The 20120-nt window shown below is 48.5% G+C and overlaps 41 non-coding genes across 41 annotated transcripts; all 41 read left to right on the top strand.

The window, feature by feature from the left end:
- Nucleotides 1–160: 160 nt before the first annotated feature.
- TRNAL-CAA (transfer RNA leucine (anticodon CAA)) lies at nt 161–274 on the top strand. Its single transcript has 2 exons — nt 161–198; nt 229–274. It is a non-coding gene; the product is annotated as a tRNA-Leu (tRNA).
- A 243-nt stretch (nt 275–517) lies between these two features.
- Nucleotides 518–636, top strand: TRNAL-UAA (transfer RNA leucine (anticodon UAA)). Its single transcript has 2 exons — nt 518–555; nt 591–636. It is a non-coding gene; the product is annotated as a tRNA-Leu (tRNA).
- A 64-nt stretch (nt 637–700) lies between these two features.
- On the top strand, nt 701–819 carry TRNAL-CAA (transfer RNA leucine (anticodon CAA)). The gene is made up of 2 exons: nt 701–738; nt 774–819. It is a non-coding gene; the product is annotated as a tRNA-Leu (tRNA).
- Nucleotides 820–883: 64 nt separating this feature from the next.
- On the top strand, nt 884–1002 carry TRNAL-CAA (transfer RNA leucine (anticodon CAA)). The gene is made up of 2 exons: nt 884–921; nt 957–1002. It is a non-coding gene; the product is annotated as a tRNA-Leu (tRNA).
- Nucleotides 1003–3014: 2012 nt separating this feature from the next.
- Nucleotides 3015–3133, top strand: TRNAL-CAA (transfer RNA leucine (anticodon CAA)). Its single transcript has 2 exons — nt 3015–3052; nt 3088–3133. It is a non-coding gene; the product is annotated as a tRNA-Leu (tRNA).
- Nucleotides 3134–3567: 434 nt separating this feature from the next.
- Nucleotides 3568–3681, top strand: TRNAL-CAA (transfer RNA leucine (anticodon CAA)). The gene is made up of 2 exons: nt 3568–3605; nt 3636–3681. It is a non-coding gene; the product is annotated as a tRNA-Leu (tRNA).
- Nucleotides 3682–3744: 63 nt separating this feature from the next.
- TRNAL-UAA (transfer RNA leucine (anticodon UAA)) lies at nt 3745–3863 on the top strand. The gene is made up of 2 exons: nt 3745–3782; nt 3818–3863. It is a non-coding gene; the product is annotated as a tRNA-Leu (tRNA).
- Nucleotides 3864–3925: 62 nt separating this feature from the next.
- On the top strand, nt 3926–4044 carry TRNAL-UAA (transfer RNA leucine (anticodon UAA)). Its single transcript has 2 exons — nt 3926–3963; nt 3999–4044. It is a non-coding gene; the product is annotated as a tRNA-Leu (tRNA).
- A 69-nt stretch (nt 4045–4113) lies between these two features.
- TRNAL-CAA (transfer RNA leucine (anticodon CAA)) lies at nt 4114–4232 on the top strand. Its single transcript has 2 exons — nt 4114–4151; nt 4187–4232. It is a non-coding gene; the product is annotated as a tRNA-Leu (tRNA).
- Nucleotides 4233–4297: 65 nt separating this feature from the next.
- On the top strand, nt 4298–4416 carry TRNAL-UAA (transfer RNA leucine (anticodon UAA)). Its single transcript has 2 exons — nt 4298–4335; nt 4371–4416. It is a non-coding gene; the product is annotated as a tRNA-Leu (tRNA).
- Nucleotides 4417–4481: 65 nt separating this feature from the next.
- On the top strand, nt 4482–4600 carry TRNAL-CAA (transfer RNA leucine (anticodon CAA)). Its single transcript has 2 exons — nt 4482–4519; nt 4555–4600. It is a non-coding gene; the product is annotated as a tRNA-Leu (tRNA).
- Nucleotides 4601–5962: 1362 nt separating this feature from the next.
- On the top strand, nt 5963–6081 carry TRNAL-CAA (transfer RNA leucine (anticodon CAA)). Its single transcript has 2 exons — nt 5963–6000; nt 6036–6081. It is a non-coding gene; the product is annotated as a tRNA-Leu (tRNA).
- A 616-nt stretch (nt 6082–6697) lies between these two features.
- On the top strand, nt 6698–6816 carry TRNAL-UAA (transfer RNA leucine (anticodon UAA)). Its single transcript has 2 exons — nt 6698–6735; nt 6771–6816. It is a non-coding gene; the product is annotated as a tRNA-Leu (tRNA).
- A 245-nt stretch (nt 6817–7061) lies between these two features.
- TRNAL-UAA (transfer RNA leucine (anticodon UAA)) lies at nt 7062–7180 on the top strand. Its single transcript has 2 exons — nt 7062–7099; nt 7135–7180. It is a non-coding gene; the product is annotated as a tRNA-Leu (tRNA).
- A 245-nt stretch (nt 7181–7425) lies between these two features.
- TRNAL-CAA (transfer RNA leucine (anticodon CAA)) lies at nt 7426–7544 on the top strand. The gene is made up of 2 exons: nt 7426–7463; nt 7499–7544. It is a non-coding gene; the product is annotated as a tRNA-Leu (tRNA).
- A 64-nt stretch (nt 7545–7608) lies between these two features.
- Nucleotides 7609–7727, top strand: TRNAL-CAA (transfer RNA leucine (anticodon CAA)). Its single transcript has 2 exons — nt 7609–7646; nt 7682–7727. It is a non-coding gene; the product is annotated as a tRNA-Leu (tRNA).
- Nucleotides 7728–8157: 430 nt separating this feature from the next.
- TRNAL-CAA (transfer RNA leucine (anticodon CAA)) lies at nt 8158–8276 on the top strand. Its single transcript has 2 exons — nt 8158–8195; nt 8231–8276. It is a non-coding gene; the product is annotated as a tRNA-Leu (tRNA).
- A 248-nt stretch (nt 8277–8524) lies between these two features.
- TRNAL-CAA (transfer RNA leucine (anticodon CAA)) lies at nt 8525–8643 on the top strand. The gene is made up of 2 exons: nt 8525–8562; nt 8598–8643. It is a non-coding gene; the product is annotated as a tRNA-Leu (tRNA).
- A 64-nt stretch (nt 8644–8707) lies between these two features.
- TRNAL-CAA (transfer RNA leucine (anticodon CAA)) lies at nt 8708–8826 on the top strand. Its single transcript has 2 exons — nt 8708–8745; nt 8781–8826. It is a non-coding gene; the product is annotated as a tRNA-Leu (tRNA).
- A 430-nt stretch (nt 8827–9256) lies between these two features.
- On the top strand, nt 9257–9375 carry TRNAL-UAA (transfer RNA leucine (anticodon UAA)). Its single transcript has 2 exons — nt 9257–9294; nt 9330–9375. It is a non-coding gene; the product is annotated as a tRNA-Leu (tRNA).
- Nucleotides 9376–10712: 1337 nt separating this feature from the next.
- TRNAL-UAA (transfer RNA leucine (anticodon UAA)) lies at nt 10713–10826 on the top strand. The gene is made up of 2 exons: nt 10713–10750; nt 10781–10826. It is a non-coding gene; the product is annotated as a tRNA-Leu (tRNA).
- Nucleotides 10827–10889: 63 nt separating this feature from the next.
- On the top strand, nt 10890–11008 carry TRNAL-UAA (transfer RNA leucine (anticodon UAA)). Its single transcript has 2 exons — nt 10890–10927; nt 10963–11008. It is a non-coding gene; the product is annotated as a tRNA-Leu (tRNA).
- Nucleotides 11009–11070: 62 nt separating this feature from the next.
- TRNAL-UAA (transfer RNA leucine (anticodon UAA)) lies at nt 11071–11189 on the top strand. The gene is made up of 2 exons: nt 11071–11108; nt 11144–11189. It is a non-coding gene; the product is annotated as a tRNA-Leu (tRNA).
- A 69-nt stretch (nt 11190–11258) lies between these two features.
- Nucleotides 11259–11377, top strand: TRNAL-CAA (transfer RNA leucine (anticodon CAA)). The gene is made up of 2 exons: nt 11259–11296; nt 11332–11377. It is a non-coding gene; the product is annotated as a tRNA-Leu (tRNA).
- Nucleotides 11378–11443: 66 nt separating this feature from the next.
- Nucleotides 11444–11562, top strand: TRNAL-UAA (transfer RNA leucine (anticodon UAA)). The gene is made up of 2 exons: nt 11444–11481; nt 11517–11562. It is a non-coding gene; the product is annotated as a tRNA-Leu (tRNA).
- A 65-nt stretch (nt 11563–11627) lies between these two features.
- TRNAL-CAA (transfer RNA leucine (anticodon CAA)) lies at nt 11628–11746 on the top strand. Its single transcript has 2 exons — nt 11628–11665; nt 11701–11746. It is a non-coding gene; the product is annotated as a tRNA-Leu (tRNA).
- Nucleotides 11747–13182: 1436 nt separating this feature from the next.
- TRNAL-CAA (transfer RNA leucine (anticodon CAA)) lies at nt 13183–13301 on the top strand. The gene is made up of 2 exons: nt 13183–13220; nt 13256–13301. It is a non-coding gene; the product is annotated as a tRNA-Leu (tRNA).
- Nucleotides 13302–13365: 64 nt separating this feature from the next.
- Nucleotides 13366–13484, top strand: TRNAL-CAA (transfer RNA leucine (anticodon CAA)). The gene is made up of 2 exons: nt 13366–13403; nt 13439–13484. It is a non-coding gene; the product is annotated as a tRNA-Leu (tRNA).
- Nucleotides 13485–13917: 433 nt separating this feature from the next.
- On the top strand, nt 13918–14036 carry TRNAL-UAA (transfer RNA leucine (anticodon UAA)). Its single transcript has 2 exons — nt 13918–13955; nt 13991–14036. It is a non-coding gene; the product is annotated as a tRNA-Leu (tRNA).
- A 245-nt stretch (nt 14037–14281) lies between these two features.
- Nucleotides 14282–14400, top strand: TRNAL-UAA (transfer RNA leucine (anticodon UAA)). The gene is made up of 2 exons: nt 14282–14319; nt 14355–14400. It is a non-coding gene; the product is annotated as a tRNA-Leu (tRNA).
- A 244-nt stretch (nt 14401–14644) lies between these two features.
- TRNAL-CAA (transfer RNA leucine (anticodon CAA)) lies at nt 14645–14763 on the top strand. Its single transcript has 2 exons — nt 14645–14682; nt 14718–14763. It is a non-coding gene; the product is annotated as a tRNA-Leu (tRNA).
- A 612-nt stretch (nt 14764–15375) lies between these two features.
- Nucleotides 15376–15494, top strand: TRNAL-CAA (transfer RNA leucine (anticodon CAA)). The gene is made up of 2 exons: nt 15376–15413; nt 15449–15494. It is a non-coding gene; the product is annotated as a tRNA-Leu (tRNA).
- A 248-nt stretch (nt 15495–15742) lies between these two features.
- TRNAL-CAA (transfer RNA leucine (anticodon CAA)) lies at nt 15743–15861 on the top strand. Its single transcript has 2 exons — nt 15743–15780; nt 15816–15861. It is a non-coding gene; the product is annotated as a tRNA-Leu (tRNA).
- Nucleotides 15862–15925: 64 nt separating this feature from the next.
- TRNAL-CAA (transfer RNA leucine (anticodon CAA)) lies at nt 15926–16044 on the top strand. Its single transcript has 2 exons — nt 15926–15963; nt 15999–16044. It is a non-coding gene; the product is annotated as a tRNA-Leu (tRNA).
- A 64-nt stretch (nt 16045–16108) lies between these two features.
- On the top strand, nt 16109–16227 carry TRNAL-CAA (transfer RNA leucine (anticodon CAA)). The gene is made up of 2 exons: nt 16109–16146; nt 16182–16227. It is a non-coding gene; the product is annotated as a tRNA-Leu (tRNA).
- A 248-nt stretch (nt 16228–16475) lies between these two features.
- On the top strand, nt 16476–16594 carry TRNAL-UAA (transfer RNA leucine (anticodon UAA)). Its single transcript has 2 exons — nt 16476–16513; nt 16549–16594. It is a non-coding gene; the product is annotated as a tRNA-Leu (tRNA).
- Nucleotides 16595–18298: 1704 nt separating this feature from the next.
- Nucleotides 18299–18417, top strand: TRNAL-CAA (transfer RNA leucine (anticodon CAA)). The gene is made up of 2 exons: nt 18299–18336; nt 18372–18417. It is a non-coding gene; the product is annotated as a tRNA-Leu (tRNA).
- A 613-nt stretch (nt 18418–19030) lies between these two features.
- TRNAL-UAA (transfer RNA leucine (anticodon UAA)) lies at nt 19031–19149 on the top strand. Its single transcript has 2 exons — nt 19031–19068; nt 19104–19149. It is a non-coding gene; the product is annotated as a tRNA-Leu (tRNA).
- Nucleotides 19150–19394: 245 nt separating this feature from the next.
- On the top strand, nt 19395–19513 carry TRNAL-UAA (transfer RNA leucine (anticodon UAA)). Its single transcript has 2 exons — nt 19395–19432; nt 19468–19513. It is a non-coding gene; the product is annotated as a tRNA-Leu (tRNA).
- A 245-nt stretch (nt 19514–19758) lies between these two features.
- Nucleotides 19759–19877, top strand: TRNAL-CAA (transfer RNA leucine (anticodon CAA)). The gene is made up of 2 exons: nt 19759–19796; nt 19832–19877. It is a non-coding gene; the product is annotated as a tRNA-Leu (tRNA).
- Nucleotides 19878–19939: 62 nt separating this feature from the next.
- Nucleotides 19940–20058, top strand: TRNAL-CAA (transfer RNA leucine (anticodon CAA)). Its single transcript has 2 exons — nt 19940–19977; nt 20013–20058. It is a non-coding gene; the product is annotated as a tRNA-Leu (tRNA).
- The last annotated feature ends 62 nt before the right edge of the window (nt 20059–20120 follow it).

The following is a 20120-nucleotide window of genomic DNA, read 5'->3' as shown; positions in this document are numbered from 1 at the left end:
CGCCAGACTTAAGGGAAACCTTGCCCAGTCATACGGGTTGAACGAGGCTTCTGGTCTACGTATGTGGGCGTGGGTTGAAATCCCACTTCTGAGAAGCTCTTTTTTTACTTTACTACCAGCACAAAGTCAGTGTCTCCTTCTGCTAAGGCTGAAATATCGTGCCAGAATGGTCGAGTGGTCTAAGGCTCCAGACTCAAGGGAAACCTTGCCCAGTGAGTTGAACGAGGCTTCTGGTACACGTATGTGTGCGTGGGTTCGAATCCCACTTCTGTCAATTTTTTTTACTTTACTACCAGCACAGAGTCAGCGTCTTCTTTTGCTGGGCCGAAATATTGTGTCAGAATGGCCGAGTGGTCGAATGCGCCAAACTTAAGGGAAACCTTGCCCAGTGATACGGATTGAATGAGGCTTCTGGTCCACGTATGTGGGTGTGGGTTTGAATCCCACTTCTGACAAAATTTTTTAATCTACTACCAAAAGAATGTCAGTGTCTCCTTTTGCTGGGCTGAAATATCGTGTCAGAATGGCCGAGTGGTCCAAGGCACCAGATTTAAAGGAAACCTTTCCCAGTGATACGGGTTAAACGAGGCCTTTGGTCCACGTATGTGGACGTGGGTTCGAATCCCACTTCTGACAATCTTTTTTTACTTTACTACCAGCACAAAGTCAGTGTCTCCTTTTGCTGGGGCTGAAATATCGTGTCAGAATGGCCGAGTGGTCTAAGGCTCCAGACTCAAGCGAAACCTTGCCCTGTGATACGGGTTGAACGAGGCTTCTGGTCCACGTATGTGGGCGTGGGTTCGAATCCCACTTCTGACAAACTCTTTTTTACTTTACTACCAGAACAATCTCAGTGTCTCCTTTTGCTGGGCTGATATACTTTGTCCGAATGGCCGAGTGGTCTAAGGCGCCAGACTCAAGGGAAACCTTGCACAGTGATACGGGTTGCACGAGGCTTCTTGTCCACGTATGTGGGCGTGGGTTCGAATCACACTTTTGACAAACTTTTCTTACTTTACTACCAGAACAATCTCAGTGTCTCCTTTTGCTGGGCTGATATATTTTGTCAGAACGGCCGAGTTGTCTAAGGCACCAGACTTAAGGGAAACATTGCCCGTTGATACGGGTTAAACGAGGCCTTTGGTCCACGTATGTGGACGTGGGTTCGAATCCCACTTCTGACACTCTTTTTTTTACTTTACTACCAGCATAAAGTCAGTGTTTTTTTGCTGGGGCTGATATATTGTGTCAGCATGGCCGAGTGGTCGAAGGCGCCAGACTTAAGGGAAACCTTGCCCAGTCATACGGGTTGAACGAGGCTTCTGGTCTACGTATGTGGGCGTGGGTTAAAATCCCACTTCTGAGAAGTTCTTTTTTTTACTTTACTACCAGCACAAAGTCAGTGTCTTCTTTTGCTGGGGCTGAAATATCGTGTCAGAATGGTCGAGTGGTCAAAGGCTCCAGACTCAAGGGAAACCTTGCCCAGTGATACGGGTTGAACGAGGCTTCTGGTCCACGTATGTGGGCGTGGGTTCGAATCATATTTGACAAACTTTTTTTTATTTTAGTGCAAGAACAAAGCCAGTGTCTCCTTTGGTTAGGACCGAAGTATCGTGTCAGAATGGTCGAGTGGTCGAAGGCGCCAGACCTTAGGGAAACCTTGCCCAGTGGTACGGGTTGAATTAGGCTTCTGGTCCATGTATGTGGGCGTGGGTTCGAATCCCACTTCTGACAAACTCTTTTTTTACTTTACTACCAGAACGAAGTCAGTGTCTTCTTCTGCTGAAGCTTATATATCGTGTCAGAACGGCCGAGTTGTCTAAGGCATCAGACTTAAGGGAAACATTGCCCGGTGATACGGGTTTAACGAGCCTTCTGGTCCACGTATGTGGGCGTGGGTTCGAATCCCACTTCTGACAATCTTGTTTTTTACTTTACTACCAGAATAAAGTCAGTGTTTTTTTGCTGGGGCTGATATATCGTGTCAGAATTGCCGAGTGGTCGAAGGCGCCAGACTTAAGGGAAACCTTGCTCAGTGATACGGGTTGAACGAGGCTTCTGGTCCAGGTGTGTGGGCGTGAGTTCAAATCCCACTTCAGACAAACTCTTCTTTTTTACTTTACTACGAGCATAAAGTAAGTTTTTTAGATGCGGAAGCATCTTATACTCGCGCCTTGTAGTGCGCCGTCCGCGCCGTCCGCACCGCTTCTCGAACATTCGACAGCTGACGCGCGCGCATGCGCCGTCGCGCCGTCGCCCACCATCTGTGCCGCGCGCGCTTCTCCTTCGAGAACATTCGACAGCTGACAGCGCATGCGCCGTCGCGCTGTCGCCATCTGTGCCGCGCGCGCGCTTCTCCTTCGAGAACAATCAACAGCTGACAGTGCATGCGCTGTCGCGCTGTATATATACTCAAGGTCGGCGCTCGCTCGCTCAGTTGCCGCTCGTCGGTTGGTTTGTACGGCGCGTCGACGTCCAAGGTCGCGGTGAAATGAATTCCAACGAATCCACAAACACAATGATCGACGTCCCTTCGACCAGCGCCGTCCTTTCGCATACGTGTGTACGTGTTCACTCATTTAACACCCCCTCCTACAACCACGTTAACCAATTTAGCCATCGACCCAAGTAAGTCGCAATTTAACACCCCATTTCACAACCACGTTAACCAATTTAGCCATCGACCCAAGTAAGTCGCACTTTAACACCCCGTTAACCAATTATATGCTCCGCATCCTCCTCAGTGTTCCCCCGAGGGAAGCTGCGGCCAATTTTTTTTTACTTCACTATCAGAACAAAGTCAGCGTCTCCTTTTGCTGAGCTGAAATATTGTGTCAGAATGGCCGAGTGGTCGAAGGCGCCAGACTTAAGGGAAACCTTGCCCGGTGATGCGAGTTGAACGAGGCTTCTGGTCCACGTATGTGTGCGTGGGTTCGAATCTCACTTCTGTCAATTTTTTTTAATTTACTACCAGCACAAAGTCAGTGTCTCCTTTTGCTGGGCTGAAATATTGTGTCAGAATGGCCGAGTGGTCGAAGGTGCTAGACTCAAGGGAAACCTTGCCCAGTCATACGAGATGAACGAGGCTTCTGGTCCACGTATGTGTGCGTGGGTTCAAATCCCACTTCTGACAAACTTTTTTTACTTTACTACCAGAACAAAGTCAGTGTCTTCCTTTGCTGCAGCTTATATATCGTGTCAGAACGGCCGAGTTGTCTAAGGCACCAGACTTAAGGGAAACATTGCCCGGTGATACCGGTTAAACGAGGCCTTTGGTCGACGTATGTGGACGTGGGTTCGAATCCCACTTCTGACAATCTTTTTTTACTTTACTACCAGCATAAAGTCAGTGTTTTTTTTTGCTGGGGCTGATATATTGTGTCAGCATGGCCGAGTGGTCGAAGGCGCCAGACTTAAGGGAAACCTTGCCCAGTCATACGGTTTGAACGAGGCTTCTGGTCTACGTATGTGGGCGTGGGTTGAAATCCCACTTCTGAGAAGCTCTTTTTTTTTACTTTACTACCAGCACAAAGTCAGTGTCTCCTTCTGCTAAGGCTGAAATATCGTGCCAGAATGGTCGAGTGGTCTAAGGCTCCAGACTCAAGGGAAACCTTGCCCAGTGAGTCGAACGAGGCTTCTGGTACACGTATGTGTGCGTGGGTTCGAATCCCACTTCTGTCAATTTTTTTTTACTTTACTACCAGCACAGAGTCAGCGTCTTCTTTTGCTGGGCCGTAATATTGTATCAGAATGGCCGAGTGGTCGAAGGCGCCAGACTTAAGGGAAACCTTGCCCAGTGATACGGATTGAACGAGGCGTCTGGTCCACGTATGTGGGTGTGGGTTTGAATCCCACTTCTGACAAAATTTTTTAATCTACTACCAGAAGAAAGTCAGTGTCTCCTTTTGCTGGGCTGAAATATCGTGTCAGAATGGCCGAGTGGTCCAAGGCACCAGACTTAAAGGAAACCTTTCCCAGTGATACGGGTTGAACGAGGCTTCTGGTCTACGTATGTGGGCGTGGGTTAAAATCCCACTTCTGAGAAGTTCTTTTTTTTTACTTTACTACCAGGCACAAAGTCAGTGTCTTCTTTTGCTGGGGCTGAAATATCGTGTCAGAATGGCCGAGTGGTCTAAGGCGCCAGACTCAAGGGAAACCTTGCCCAGTGATAGGGGTTGAACGAGGCTTCTGGTCCACGTATGTGGGCGTGGGTTCGAATCCCTCTTCCGACAAACTTTTTTTTACTTCACTAACAGATCAAAGTCAGTGTCTCCTTTTGCTGGGGCTGACATATCGTATCAGAATGGCCGAGTGGTCTAAGGCGCCAGACTTAAGGGAAACCTTGCCCAGTGATATGAGTGTAACGAGGCTTCTGGTCCACGTATGTGTGCGTGGGTTCGAATCCCACTTCTGAAAAACTTTTTTTTACTTTACTACCAGCACGAAGTCAGTGTCTTCTTTTGCTGGGGCTGATATATCGTGTCAGAATGTCCGAGTGGTCTAAGGATCCAGACTCAAGCGAAACCTTGCCCGGTGATACTGGTTGAACGAGGCTTCTGGTCCACGTATGTGGGCGTGGGTTCGAATCCCACTTCTGACAAACTTTTTTTACTTTACGACCAGAACAATGTCAGTGTCTCCTTTTGCTGGGCTGATATATTTTGTCCGAGTGGCCGAGTGGTCTAAGGCGCAAGACTCAAGAGAAACCTTGCTCAGTGATAGGGGTTGAACGAGGCTTCTGGTTTAGGTGTGTGGGCGTGGGTTCAAATCGCACTTCAGACAAACTTTTTTTACTTTACTACGAGCATAAAATCAGTGTCATCTTTTGCTGGGGCTGATATATCGTATCAGAATGGCCGAGTGGTCTAAGGCGCCAGACTCAAGGGAAACCTTGCCCAGTGATACGAGTTGAACGAGGCTTCTTGTCCACGTATGTGTGCGTGGGTTCGAACCCCTCTTCTGACAAACTTTTTTTTACTTCACTAACAGAACAAAGTCAGCGTCTCTTTTAGATGCGGAAGCATCTTATAATCGCGCCTTGTAGTGCGCCGTCCGCGCCGTCCGCGCCGTCCGCACCGCTTCTCGAACATTCGACAGCTGACGCGCGCGCATGCGCCGTCGCGCCGTCGCCCACCATCTGTGCCGCGCGCGCTTCTCCTTCGAGAACATTCAACAGCTAACAGTGCATGCGCCGTCGCGCTGTATATATACTCAAGGTCGGCGCTCGCTCGCTCAGTTGCCGCTCGTCGGTTGGTTTGTACGGTGCGTCGACGTCCAAGGTCGCGGTGAAATGAATTCCAACGAATCCACAAACAAAATGATCGACGTCCCTTCGACCAGCGCCGTCCTTTCGCATACGTGTGTACGTGTTCACTCATTTAACACCCCCTCCTACAACCACGTTAACCAATTTAGCCATCGACCCAAGTAAGTCGCAATTTAACACCCCATTTCACAACCACGTTAACAAATTTAGCCATCGACCCAAGTAAGTCGCACTTTAACACCCCGTTAACCAATTATATGCTCCGCATCCTCCTCAGTGTTCCCCCGAGGGAAGCTGCGGGCAATTTTTTTTTGCTGGGGCTGACATATCGTATCAGAATGGCCGAGTGGTGTAAGGCGCCAGACTGAAGGGAAACCTTGCCCGGTTATGCGAGTTGAACGAGGCCTCTGGTCCACGTATGTGTGCGTGGCTTCGAATCTCACTTCTGTCATTTTTTTTTAATTTACTACCAGCACAAAGTCAGTGTCTCCTTTTGCTGGGCTGAAATATTGTGTCAAAATGGCCTAGTGGTCGAAGGTGCTAGACTCAAGGGAAACCTTGCCCAGTCATACGAGATCAACGAGGCTTCTGGTCCACGTATGTGTGCGTGGGTTCGAATCCCACTTCTGACAAACTTTTTTTTACTTTACTACCAGAACAATGTCAGTGTCTTCTTTTGCTGGGCTGATATATTTTGTCCGAATGGCCGAGTGGTCTAAGGCGCCAGACTCAAGGGAAACCTTGCCCAATGATACGGGTTGAACGATTCTTCTGGTCCACGTATGAGGGCGTGGGTTTGAATCCCACTTCTGACAAACTTTTTTTACTTTACTACCGGCACGAAGTCAGTGTCTTCTTTTGCTGAGGCTGATATATCGTGTCAGAATGGCCGAGTGGTCTCAGGCGCCAGACTCAAGGGAAACCTTGCCCAGTGATAGGGGTTCAACGAGGCTTCTGGTCCACGTATGTGGGCGTGGGTTCGAATCCCTCTTCAGATAAACTTTTTTTTACTTCACTAACAGAACAAAGTCAGTGTCTCCTTTTGCTGGGGCTGACATATTGTATCAGAATGGCCGAGTGGTCTAAGGCGCCAGACTGAAGAGAAACCTTGCCCAGTGATGCGAGTTGAACTAGGCTTCTGTTCCACGTATGTGTGCGTGGGTTCGAATCTCACTTCTGTAAATTTTTTTTTACTTTTCCTGCCAGCACAGAGTCAGCGTCTTCTTTTGCTGAGGCTGACATATCCTACCTGAATGGCCGAGTGGTCTAAGGCGCCAGACTCAAGGGAAACCTTGCGCAAAGATACGGGCTGAACGAGGCTTCTGGTCCACGTATGTGTGCGTGGGTGTGAACCCCACTTCTGCCAAAACTTTTTTTATTTTAGTACACGAACGAAGCCAGTGTCTCCTTTGGTTAGGACTAAAATATCGTGTCAGAATGGCCGAGTGGTCGAAGGCGCCAGACTTAAGGGAAACCTTGCCCAGTGATAAGGGTTAAATGAGGCTTCTGGTCCACGTATGTGGGCGTGGGTTCGAATCCCACTTCTGACAAACTCTTTTTTTATTTACTACCAGCACAAAGTGAGTGTCTCTTTTTCCTGGGCTGAAATATCGTGTCAAAATGGTCGAGTGGTCTAAGGCTCCAGACACAAGGGAAACCTCGCCCAGTGATACGAGTTGAATGAGGCTTCTGGTACACGTATGTGTGCGTGGGTTCGAATCCCACTTAAGGCAATTTTTTTTACTTTACTACCAGCACAGAGTCAGCGTCTTCTTTTGCTGGGCCGAAATATTGTGTCATAATGGCCGAGTGGTCGAAGGCGCCAGACTTAAGGGAAACCTTGCCCAGTGATACGGGTTGAACGAGGCTTCTGGTCCACGTATGTGGGCGTGGGTTCGATTCCCACTTCTGACAAAATTTTTTATCTACTACCAGAAGAAAGTCAGTGTCTTCTTTTGCTGGGCTGAAATATCGTGTCAGAATGGCCGCATGGTCCAAGGCACCAGACTTAAGGGAAACCTTGCCCAGTGATATGAGTGTAACGAAGCTTCTGGTCCACGTATGTGTGCGTGGGTTCGAATCCCACTTCTGACAAACTTTTTTTTACTTTACTACCAGCACGAAGTCAGTGTCTTCTTTTGCTGGAGCTGATATATCGTGTCAGAATGGCCGAGTGGTCTAAGGCTCCAGACTCAAGCGAAACCTTGCCCGGAGATACTGGTTGAACGAGGCTTCTGGTCCACGTATGTGGGCGTGGGTTCGAATCCCACTTCTGACAAACTTTTTTTTACTTTACTACCAGAACAATATCAGTGTCTCCTTTTGCTGGGCTGATATATTTTGTCCGAGTGGCCGAGTGGTCTAAGGCGCCAGACTCAAGAGAAACCTTGCTCAGTGATAGGGGTTGAACGAGGCTTCTGGTCTAGGTGTGTGGGCGTGGGTTCAAGTCCCACTTCAGACAAACTTTTTTTTTACTTTACTACGAGCATAAAGTCAGTGTCATCTTTTGCTGGGGCTGATATATCGTATCAGAATGGCCGAGTGGTCTAAGGCGCCAGACTCAAGGGAAACCTTGCCCAGTGATACGAGTTGAACGAGGCTTCTGGTCCACGTATGTGTGCGTGGGTTGGAACCCCTCTTCTGGCAAACTTTTTTTACTTCACTAACAGAACAAAGTCAGCGTCTCTTTTTGCTGGGGCTGACATATCGTATCAGAATGGCCGAGTGGTGTAAGGCACCAGACTGAAGGGAAACCTTGCCCGGTGATGCGAGTTGAACGAGGCCTCTGGTCCACGTATGTGTGCGTGGCTTCGAATCTCACTTCTGTCAATTTTTTTTAATTTACTACCAGCACAAAGTCAGTGTCTCCTTTTGCTGGGCTGAAATATTGTGTCAAAATGGCCGAGTGGTCGAAGGTGCTAGACTCAAGGGAAACCTTGCCCAGTCATACGAGATGAACGAGGCTTCTGGTCCACGTATGTGTGCGTGGGTTCGAATCCCACTTCTGACAAAATTTTTTAATCTACTACCAGAAGAAAGTCAGTGTCTCCTTTTGTTGGGCTGAAATATCGTGTCAGAATGGCCGAGTGGTCCAAGGCGCCAGACTTAAGGGAAACCTTGCCCAGTGATACGGGTTTAACGAGGCTTCTGGTCTACGTATGAGGGCGTCGGTTGAAATCCCACTTCTGAGAAGCTCTTTTGTTTACTTTACTACCAGCACAAAGTCAGTGTCTCCTTTTGCTGGGGCTGAAATATCATTTCAGAATGGCCGAGTGGTCTAAGGCTCCAGACTCAAGCGAAACCTTGCCCAGTGATACAGGTTGATCGAGGCTTCTGGTCCACGTATGTGGGCGTGGGTTCGTATCCCACTTCTGACAAACTTTTTTTTACTTTACTACCAGAACAATGTCAGTGTCTTCTTTTGCTGGGCTGATATATTTTGTCCGAATGGCCGAGTGGTCTAAGGCGCCAGACTCAAGGGAAACCTTGCCCAATGATACGGGTTGAACGATTCTTCTGGTCCACGTATGAGGGCGTGGGTTCGAATCCCACTTCTGACAAACTTTTTTTACTTTACTACCGGCACGAAGTCAGTGTCTTCTTTTGCTGGGGCTGATATATCGTGTTAGAATGGCCGAGTGGTCTAAGGCGCCAGACTCAAGGGAAACCTTGCCCAGTGATAGGGGTTGAACGAGGCTTCCGGTCCACGTATGTGGGCGTGGGTTCGAATCCCTCTTCAGACAAACTTTTTTTTACTTCACTAACAGAACAAAGTCAGTGTCTCCTTTTGCTGGGGCTGACATATCGTATCAGAATGGCCGAGTGGTCTAAGGCGCCAGACTCAAGGGAAACCTTGCGCAAAGATACGGGTTGAACGAGGCTTCTGGTCCACGTATGTGGGCGTGGGTGTGAATCCCACTTCTGACAAACTTTTTTTATTTTAGTACACGAACGAAGCCAGTGTCTCCTTGGTTAGGACTAAAATATCGTGTCAGAATGGCCGAGTGGTCGAAGGCGCCAGACTTAAGGGAAACCTTGCCCAGTGATAAGGGTTAAATGAGGCTTCTGGTCCACGTATGTGGGCGTGGGTTCGAATCCCACTTCTGACAAACTCTTTTTTTATTTACTACCAGCACAAAGTGAGTGTCTCTTTTTCCTGGGCTGAAATATCGTGTCAAAATGGCCGAGTGGTCGAAGGCGCTAGACTCAAGGGAAACCATGCCCAGTCATACGAGATGAACGAGGCTTCTGGTCCACGTATGTGTGCGTGGGTGCGAATCCCACTTCTGACAAACTTTTTTTACTTTACTACCAGAACAAAGTCAGTGTCTTCTTTTGCTGCAGCTTATATATCGTGTCAGAACGGCTGAGTTGTCTAAGGCACCAGACTTGAGGGAAACATTGCCCGGTGATACGGGTTAAACGAGGCCTTTGGTCCACGTATGTGGACGTGGGTTCGAATCCCACTTCTGACAATCTTTTTTTTTACTTTACTACCAGCATAAAGTCAGTGTTTTTTTTTGCTGGGCCTGATATATTGTGTCAGCATGGCCGAGTGGTCGAAGGCGCCAGACTTAAGGGAAACCTTGCCCAGTGAATCGGGTTGAACGAGGCTTCTGGTCTACGTATGTGGGCGTGGGTTGAAATCCCACTTCTGAGAAGCTCTTTTTTTACTTTACTACCAGCACAAAGTCAGTGTCTCCTTTTGCTGGGGCTGAAATATCGTGTCAGAATGGTCGAGTGGTCTAAGGCTCCAGACTCAAGGGAAACCTCGCCCAGTGATACGAGTTGAACGAGGCTTCTGGTCTACGTATGTGGGCGTGGGTTAAAATCCCATTTCTGAGAAGCTCTTTTTTTTACTTTACTACCAGCACAAAATCAGTGTCTTCTTTTGCTGGGGCTGAAATATCGTGTCGGAATGGTCGAGCGGTCTAAGGCTCCAGACTCAAGGGAAACCTTGCCCAGTGATACGGGTCGAACGAGGCTTCTGGTCCACGTATGTGGGCGTGGGTTCGAATCCTATTCTGACAAACTTTTTTTTACTTTACTACCAGAACAAAGTCAGTGTGTCCTTTTGCTGGGCTGAAAAGTTGTGTCAGAATGGCCGAGTGGTCTAAGGCGCCAGACTGAAGGGAAACCTTGCCAGGTGATGCGAGTTGAACGAGGCTTCTGGTCCATGTGTGCGCGGGTTCGAATCTCACTTCTGTCAATTTTTTTACTACCAGCACAAAGTCAGTGTCTCCTTTTTCTGGGCTGAAATATTGTGTCAGAATGGCCGAGTGGTCGAAGGGGCTAGACTCAAGGGAAACCGTTCCCAGTCATACGAGTTGAACGAGGCTTCTGGTCCACGTATGTGTGCGTGAGTTCGAATCCCACTTCTGACAAAATTTTTTAATCTACTACCAGAACAAAGTCAGTGTCTCCTTCTGCTGGGCTGAAATATCGTGTCAGAATGGCCGAGTGGTCCAAGGCGCCAGACTTAAGGGAAACCTTGCCCAGTGAGTTGAACGAGGCTTCTGGTACACGTATGTGTGCGTGGGTTCGAATCCCACTTCTGTCAATTTTTTTTTACTTTACTACCAGCACAGAGTCAGCGTCTTCTTTTGCTGGGCCGAAATATTGTATCAGAATGGCCGAGTGGTCGAAGGCGCCAGACTTAAGGGAAACCTTGCCCAGTGATACGGATTGAACGAGGCTTCTGGTCCACGTATGTGGGTGTGGGTTTGAATCCCACTTCTGACAAAAATTTTTAATCTACTACCAGAAGAAAGTCAGTGTCTCCTTTTGCTGGGCTGAAATATCGTGTCAGAATGGCCGAGTGGTCCAAGGCACCAGACTTAAAGGAAACCTTTCCCAGTGATACGGGTTGAACGAGGCTTCTGGTCTACGTATGTGGGCGTGGGTTAAAATCCCACTTCTGAGAAGTTCTTTTTTTTTACTTTACTACCAGGCACAAAGTCAGTGTCTTCTTTTGCTGGGGCTGAAATATCGTGTCAGAATGGCCGAGTGGTCTAAGGCGCCAGACTCAAGGGAAACCTTGCCCAGTGATAGGGGTGTAACGAGGCTTCTGGTCCACGTATGTGGGCGTGGGTTCGAATCCCTCTTCCGACAAACTTTTTTTTTACTTCACTAACAGATCAAAGTCAGTGTCTCCTTTTGCTGGGGCTGACATATCGTATCAGAATGGCCGAGTGGTCTAAGGCGCCAGACTTAAGGGAAACCTTGCCCAGTGATATGAGTGTAACGAGGCTTCTGGCCCACGTATGTGTGCGTGGGTTCGAATCCCACTTCTGACAAACTTTTTTTTACTTTACTACCAGCACGAAGTCAGTGTCTTCTTTTGCTGGGGCTGATATATCGTGTCAGAATGTCCGAGTGGTCTAAGGATCCCGACTCAAGCGAAACCTTGCCCGGTGATACTGGTTGAACGAGGCTTCTGGTCCACGTATGTGGGCGTGGGTTCGAATCCCACTTCTGACAAACTTTTTTTACGTTACGACCAGAACAATGTCAGTGTCTCCTTTTGCTGGGCTGATATATTTTGTCCGAGTGGCCGAGTGGTCTAAGGCGCAAGACTCAAGAGAAACCTTGCTCAGTGATAGGAGTTGAACGAGGCTTCTGGTTTAGGTGTGTGGGCGTGGGTTCAAATCCCACTTCAGACAAACTTTTTTTTTACTTTACTACGAGCATAAAGTCAGTGCCATCTTTTGCTGGGGCTGATATATCGTATCAGAATGGCCGAGTGGTCTAAGGCGCCAGACTCAAGGGAAACCTTGCCCAGTGATACGAGTTGAACGAGGCTTCTGGTCCACGTATGTGTGCGTGGGTTCGAACCCCTCTTCTGACAAACTTTTTTTTACTTCACTAACAGAACAAAGTCAGCGTCTCTTTTAGATGCGGAAGCATCTTTTAATCGCGCCTTGTAGTGCGCCGTCCGCGCCGTCCGCGCCGTCCGCACCGCTTCTCGAACATTCGACAGCTGACGCGCGTACATGCGCCGTCGCGCCGTCGCCCACCATCTGTGCCGAGCGCGCTTCTCCTTCGAGAACATTCGACAGCTGACAGCGCATGCGCCGTCGCGCCGTCGCCATCTGTGCCGCGCGCGCGCTTCTCCTTCGAGAACTTTCAACAGCTGACAGTGCATGCGCCGTCGCGCTGTATATATACTCAAGGTGGGCGCTCGCTCGCTCAGTTGCCGCTCGTCGGTTGGTTTGTACGGCGCGTCGACGTCCAAGGTCGCGGTGAAATGAATTCCAACGAATCCACAAACAAAATGATCGACGTCCCTTCGACCAGCGCCGTCCTTTCGCATACGTGTGTACGTGTTCACTCATTTAACACCCCCTCCTACAACCACGTTAACCAATTTAGCCATCGACCCAAGTAAGTCGCAATTTAACACCCCATTTCACAACCACGTTAACCAATTTAGCCATCGACCCAAGTAAGTCGCACTTTAACACCCCGTTAACCAATTATATGCTCCGCATCCTCCTCAGTGTTCCCCCGAGGGAAGCTGCGGGCAATTTTTTTTGCTGGGGCTGACATATCGTATCAGAATGGCCGAGTGGTGTAAAGCGCCAGACTGAAGGGAAACCTTGCCCGGTGATGCGAGTTGAACGAGGCCTCTGGTCCACGTATGTGTGCGTGGCTTCGAATCTCACTTCTGTCATTTTTTTTTATTTACTACCAGCACAAAGTCAGTGTCTCCTTTTGCTGGGCTGAAGTATTGTGTCAAAATGGCCTAGTGGTCGAAGGTGCTAGACTCAAGGGAAACCTTGCCCAGTCATACGAGATGAACGAGGCTTCTGGTCCACGTATGTGTGCGTGGGTTCGAATCCCACTTCTGACAAACTTTTTTTTACTTTACTACCAGAACAATGTCAGTGTCTTCTTTTGCTGGGCTGATATATTTTGTCCGAATGGCCGAGTGGTCTAAGGCGCCAGACTCAAGGGAAACCTTGCCCAATGATACGGGTTGAACGATTCTTCTGGTCCACGTATGAGGGCGTGGGTTCGAATCCCACTTCTGACAAACTTTTTTTACTTTACTACCGGCACGAAGTCAGTGTCTTCTTTTGCTGAGGCTGATATATCGTGTCAGAATGGCCGAGTGGTCTAAGGCGCCAGACTCAAGGGAAACCTTGCCCAGTGATACGGGTTCAACGAGGCTTCTGGTCCACGTATGTGGGCGTGGGTTCGAATCCCTCTTCAGATAAACTTTTTTTTACTTCACTAACAGAACAAAGTCAGTGTCTCCTTTTGCTGGGGCTGACATATCGTATCAGAATGGCCGAGTGGTCTAAGGCGCCAGACTGAAGAGAAACCTTGCCCAGTGATGCGAGTTGAACTAGGCTTCTGTTCCACGTATGTGTGCGTGGGTTCGAATCTCACTTCTGTCAATTTTTTTTTACTTTTCCTGCCAGCACAGGATCAGCGTCTTCTTTTGCTGAGGCTGACATATCCTACCTGAATGGCCGAGTGGTCTAAGGCGCCAGACTCAAGGGAAACCTTGCGCAAAGATACGGGCTGAACGAGGCTTCTGGTCCACGTATGTGGGCGTGGGTGTGAACCCCACTTCTGCCAAAACTTTTTTTATTTTAGTACACGAACGAAGCCAGTGTCTCCTTTGGTTAGGACTAAAATATCGTGTCAGAATGGCCGAGTGGTCGAAGGCGCCAGACTTAAGGGAAACCTTGCCCAGTGATAAGGGTTAAATGAGGCTTCTGGTCCACGTATGTGGGCGTGGGTTCGAATCCCACTTCTGACAAACTCTTTTTTTATTTACTACCAGCACAAAGTGAGTGTCTCTTTTTGCTGGGCTGAAATATCGTGTCAAAATGGTCGAGTGGTCTAAGGCTCCAGACACAAGGGAAACCTCGCCCAGTGATACGAGTTGAACGAGGCTTCTGGTACACGTATGTGTGCGTGGGTTCGAATCCCACTTCTGGCAATTTTTTTTACTTTACTACCAGCACAGAGTCAGCGTCTTCTTTTGCTGGGCCGAAATATTGTGTCAGAATGGCCGAGTGGTCGAAGGCGCCAGACTTAAGGGAAACCTTGCCCAGTGATACGGGTTGAACGAGGCTTCTGGTCCACGTATGTGGGCGTGGGTTCGATTCCCACTTCTGACAAAATTTTTTATCTACTACCAGAAGAAAATCAGTGTCTTCTTTTGCTGGGCTGAAATATCGTGTCAGAATGGCCGCGTGGTCCAAGGCACCAGACTTAAGGGAAACCTTGCCCAGTGATATGAGTGTAACGAGGCTTCTGGTCCACGTATGTGTGCGTGGGTTCGAATCCCACTTCTGACAAACTTTTTTTTACTTTACTAACAGAACAATGTCAGTGTCTCCTTTTGCTGGGTTGGTATGTCGTGTCAGAATGGCCGAGTGGTCTAAGGCTCCAGACTCAAGCGAAACCTTGCCCGGAGATACTGGTTGAACGAGGCTTCTGGTCCACGTATGTGGGCGTGGGTTCGAATCCCACTTCTGACAAACTTTTTTTTACTTTACTACCAGAACAATATCAGTGTCTCCTTTTGCTGGGCTGATATATTTTGTCCGATTGGCCGAGTGGTCTATGGCGCCAGACTCAAGAGAAACCTTGCTCAGTGATAGGGGTTGAACGAGGCTTCTGGTCTAGGTGTGTGGGCGTGGGTTCAAATCCCACTTCAGACAAACTTTTTTTTACTTTACTACGAGCATAAAGTCAGTGTCATCTTTGACTGGGGCTGATATATCGTATCAGAATGGCCGAGTGGTCTAAGGCGCCAGACTCAAGGGAAACCTTGCCCAGTGATACGAGTTGAACGAGGCTTCTGGTCCACGTATGTGTGCGTGGGTTCGAACCCCTCTTCTGACAAACTTTTTTTACTTCACTAACAGAACAAAGTCAGCGTCTCTTTTTGCTGGGGCTGACATATCGTATCAGAATGGCCGAGTGGTGTAAGGCGCCAGACTGAAGGGAAACCTTGCCCGGTGATGCGAGTTGAACGAGGCCTCTGGTCCACGTATGTGTGCGTGGCTTCGAATCTCACTTCTGTCAATTTTTTTTAATTTACTACCAGCACAAAGTCAGTGTCTCCTTTTGCTGGGCTGAAATATTGTGTCAAAATGGCCGAGTGGTCGAAGGTGCTAGACTCAAGGGAAACCTTGCCCAGTCATACGAGATGAACGAGGCTTCTGGTCCACGTATGTGTGCGTGGGTTCGAATCCCACTTCTGACAAAATTTTTTAATCTACTACCAGAAGAAAGTCAGTGTCTCCTTTTGTTGGGCTGAAATATCGTGTCAGAATGGCCGAGTGGTCCAAGGCGCCAGACTTAAGGGAAACCTTGCCCAGTGATACGGGTTTAACGAGGCTTCTGGTCTACGTATGAGGGCGTCGGTTGAAATCCCACTTCTGAGAAGCTCTTTTGTTTACTTTACTACCAGCACAAAGTCAGTGTCTCCTTTTGCTGGGGCTGAAATATCGTGTCAGAATGGCCGAGTGGTCTAAGGCTCCAGACTCAAGCGAAACCTTGCCCAGTGATACAGGTTGATCGAGGCTTCTGGCCCACGTATGTGGGCGTGGGTTCGAATCCCACTTCTGACAAACTTTTTTTTACATTACTACCAGAACAATGTCAGTGTCTTCTTTTGCTGGGCTGATATATTTTGTCCGAATGGCCGAGTGGTCTAAGGCGCCAGACTCAAGGGAAACCTTGCCCAATGATACGGGTTGAACGATTCTTCTGGTCCACGTATGAGGGCGTGGGTTCGAATCCCACTTCTGACAAACTTTTTTTACTTTACTACCGGCACGAAGTCAGTGTCTTCTTTTGCTGGGGCTGATATATCGTGTCAGAATGGCCGAGTGGTCTAAGGCGCCAGACTCAAGAGAAACCTTGCCCAGTGATAGGGGTTGAACGAGGCTTCTGGTCCACGTATGTGGGCGTGGGTTCGAATCCCTCTTCAGACAAACTTTTTTTTGCTTCACTAACAGAACAAAGTCAGTGTCTCCATTTGCTGGGGCTGACATATCGTATCAGAATGGCCGAGTGGTCTAAGGCGCCAGACTCAAGGGAAACCTTGCGCAAAGTTACGGGTTGAACGAGGCTTCTGGTCCACGTATGTGGGCGTGGGTGTGAATCCCACTTCTGACAAACTTTTTTTATTTTAGTACACGAACGAAGCCAGTGTCTCCTTTAGTTAGGACTAAAATATCGTGTCAGAATGGCCGAGTGGTCGAAGGCGCCAGACTTAAGGGAAACCTTGGCCAGTGATAAGGGTTAAATGAGGCTTCTGGTCCACGTATGTGGGCGTGGGTTCGAATCCCACTTCTGACAAACTCTTTTTTATTTACTACCAGCACAAAGTGAGTGTCTCTTTTTGCTGGGCTGAAATATTGTGTCAGAATGGCCGAGTGGTCGAAGGCGCTAGACTCAAGGGAAACCATGCCCAGTCATACGAGATGAACGAGGCTTCTGGTCCACGTATGTGTGCGTGGGTGCGAATCCCACTTCTGACAAACTTTTTTTACTTTACTACCAGAACAAAGTCAGTGTCTTCTTTTGCTGCAGCTTATATATCGTGTCACAACGGCTGAGTTGTCTAAGGCACCAGACTTGAGGGAAACATTGCCCGGTGATACGGGTTAAACGAGGCCTTTGGTCCACGTATGTGGACGTGGGTTCGAATCCCACTTCTGACAATCTTTTTTTTACTTTACTACCAGCATAAAGTCAGTGTTTTTTTTGCTGGGGCTGATATCTTGTGTCAGCATGGCCGAGTGGTCGAAGGCGCCAGACTTAAGGGAAACCTTGCCCAGTGAATCGGGTTGAACGAGGCTTCTGGTCTACGTATGTGGGCGTGGGTTGAAATCCCACTTCTGAGAAGCTCTTTTTTTACTTTACTACCAGCACAAAGTCAGTGTCTCCTTTTGCAGGGGCTGAAATATCGTGTCAGAATGGTCGAGGGGTCTAAGGCTCCAGACTCAAGGGAAACCTCGCCCAGTGATACGAGTTGAACGAGGCTTCTGGTCTACGTATGTGGGCGTAGGTTAAAATCCCATTTCTGAGAAGCTCTTTTTTTTACTTTACTACCAGCACAAAATCAGTGTCTTCTTTTGCTGGTGCTGCAATATCGTGTCAGAATGGTCGAGCGGTCGAAGGCTCCAGACTCAAGGGAAACCTTGCCCAGTGATACGGGTTGAACGAGGCTTCTGGTCCACGTATGTGGGCGTGGGTTCGAATCCTATTCTGACAAACTTTTTTTTACTTTACTACCAGAACAAAGTCAGTGTGTCCTTTTGCTGGGCTGAAAAGTTGTGTCAGAATGGCCGAGTGGTCTAAGGCGCCAGACTGAAGGGAAACCTTGCCCGGTGATGCGAGTTGAACGAGGCTTCTGGTCCATGTGTGCGCGGGTTCGAATCTCACTTCTGTCAATTTTTTTTACTACCAGCACAAAGTCAGTGTCTCCTTTTTCTGGGCTGAAATATTGTGTCAGAATGGCCGAGTGGTCGAAGGTGCTAGACTCAAGGGAAACCGTTCCCAGTCATACGAGTTGAACGAGGCTTCTGGTCCACGTATGTGTGCGTGAGTTCGAATCCCACTTCTGACAAAATTTTTTAATCTACTACCAGAACAAAGTCAGTGTCTCCTTCTGCTGGGCTGAAATATCGTGTCAGAATGGCCGAGTGGTCCAAGGCGCCAGACTTAAGGGAAACCTTGCCCAGTGATACGGGTTGAACGAGGCCTCTGGTCTACGTATGTGGGCGTGGGTTGAAATCCCACTTCTGAGAAGCTCTTTTTTTTTACTTTACTACCAGCACAAAGTCAGTACTCCTTTGGCTGGGGCTGAAATATCGTGTCAGAATGGCCGAGTGGCCTAAGGCTCCAGACTCAAGCGAAACCTTGCCCAGTGATACGGGTTGAACGAGATTTCTGGTTCACGTATGTGGGTGTGGGTGTGAATCCCACGTCTGACAAACTTTTTTTATTTTATTACGAGAACAAAGCCAGTGTCTCCTTTGGTTAGGACTAAAATATCGTGTCAGAATGGCCGAGTGGTCTAAGGCGCCAGACTCAAAGGAAACCTTGCCCAGTGATACGGGTTGAATGAGGCTTCTGGTCCACGTATGTCGGCGTGGGTTCGAATCCCACTTCTGACAAACTCTTTTTTTTTATTTACTACCAGCACAAAGACAGTGTCTCTTTTTCCTGGGCTGAAATATTGTGTCAGAATGGCCGAGTGGTCGAAGGCGCTAGACTCAAGGGAAACCGTGCCCAGTCATACGAGTTGAACGAGGCTTCTGGTCCACGTATGTGTGCGTGGGTGCGAATCCCACTTCTGACAAACTTTTTTACTTTACTACCAGAACAAAGTCAGTGTCTTCTTTTGCTGCAGCTTATATATCGTGTCAGAACGGCCGAGTTGTCTAAGGCACCAGACTTAAGGGAAACATTGCCCGTTGATACGGGTTAAACGAGGCCTTTGGTCCACGTATGTGGACGTGGGTTCGAATCTCACTTCCGTCAATTTTTTTTACTTTACTACCAGCACAGAGTCAGCGTCTTCTTTGGTGAGGCTGACATATCGTATCAGAATGGCCGAGTGGTCGAAGGCGCCAGACTTAAGGGAAACCTTGCGCAAAGATACGGGCTGAACGAGGCTTCTGGTCCACGTATGTGGGCGTGGGTGTGAACCCCACTTCTGCCAAAACTTTTTTTATTTTAGTACACGAACGAAGCCAGTGTCTCCTTTGGTTAGGACTAAAATATCGTGTCAGAATGGCCGAGTGGTCGAAGGCGCCAGTCTTAAGGGAAACCTTGCCCAGTTATAAGGGTTAAATGAGGCTTCTGGTCCACGTATGTGGGCGTGGGTTCGAATCCCACTTCTGACAAACTCTTTTTTTATTTACTACCAGCACAAAGTGAGTGTCTCTTTTTGCTGGGCTGAAATATCGTGTCAAAATGGTCGAGTGGTCTAAGGCTCCAGACACAAGGGAAACCTCGCCCAGTGATACGAGTTGAACGAGGCTTCTGGTACACGTATGTGTGCGTGGGTTCGAATCCCACTTCTGGCAATTTTTTTTACTTTACTACCAGCACAGAGTCAGCGTCTTCTTTTGCTGGGCCGAAATATTGTGTCAGAATGGCCGAGTGGTCGAAGGCGCCAGACTTAAGGGAAACCTTGCCCAGTGATACGGGTTGAACGAGGATTCTGGTCCACGTATGTGGGCGTGGGTTCGATTCCCACTTCTGACAAAATTTTTTATCTACTACCAGAAGAAAGTCAGTGTCTTCTTTTGCTGGGCTGAAATATCGTGTCAGAATGGCCGCGTGGTCCAAGGCACCAGACTTAAGAGAAACCTTGCCCAGTGATATGAGTGTAACGAGGCTTCTGGTCCACGTATGTGTGCGTGGGTTCGAATCCCACTTCTGACAAACTTTTTTTTACTTTACTACCAGCACGAAGTAAGTGTCTTCTTTTGCTGGGGCTGATATATCGTGTCAGAATGGCCGAGTGGTCTAAGGCTCCAGACTCAAGCGAAACCTTGCCCGGAGATACTGGTTGAACGAGGCTTCTGGTCCACGTATGTGGGCGTGGGTTCGAATCCCACTTCTGACAAACTTTTTTTACTTTACTACCAGAACAATATCAGTGTCCCATTTGCTGGGCTGATATATTTTGTCCGAGTGGCCGAGTGGTCTATGGCGCCAGACTCAAGAGAAACCTTGCTCAGTGATAGGGGTTGAACGAGGCTTCTGGTCTAGGTGTGTGGGCGTGGGTTCAAATCCCACTTCAGACAAACTTTTTTTTACTTTACTACGAGCATAAAGTCAGTGTCATCTTTTGCTTGGGCTTATATAT

The sequence above is a fragment of the Rhipicephalus microplus genome, chromosome 2 (genome assembly GCF_043290135.1).
Source record: "Rhipicephalus microplus isolate Deutch F79 chromosome 2, USDA_Rmic, whole genome shotgun sequence".
NCBI lineage: Eukaryota > Metazoa > Arthropoda > Arachnida > Ixodida > Ixodidae > Rhipicephalus > Rhipicephalus microplus.
Note: the sequence above shows the minus strand (reverse complement) of the source record. Positions and strands in the feature narration are given on the sequence as shown.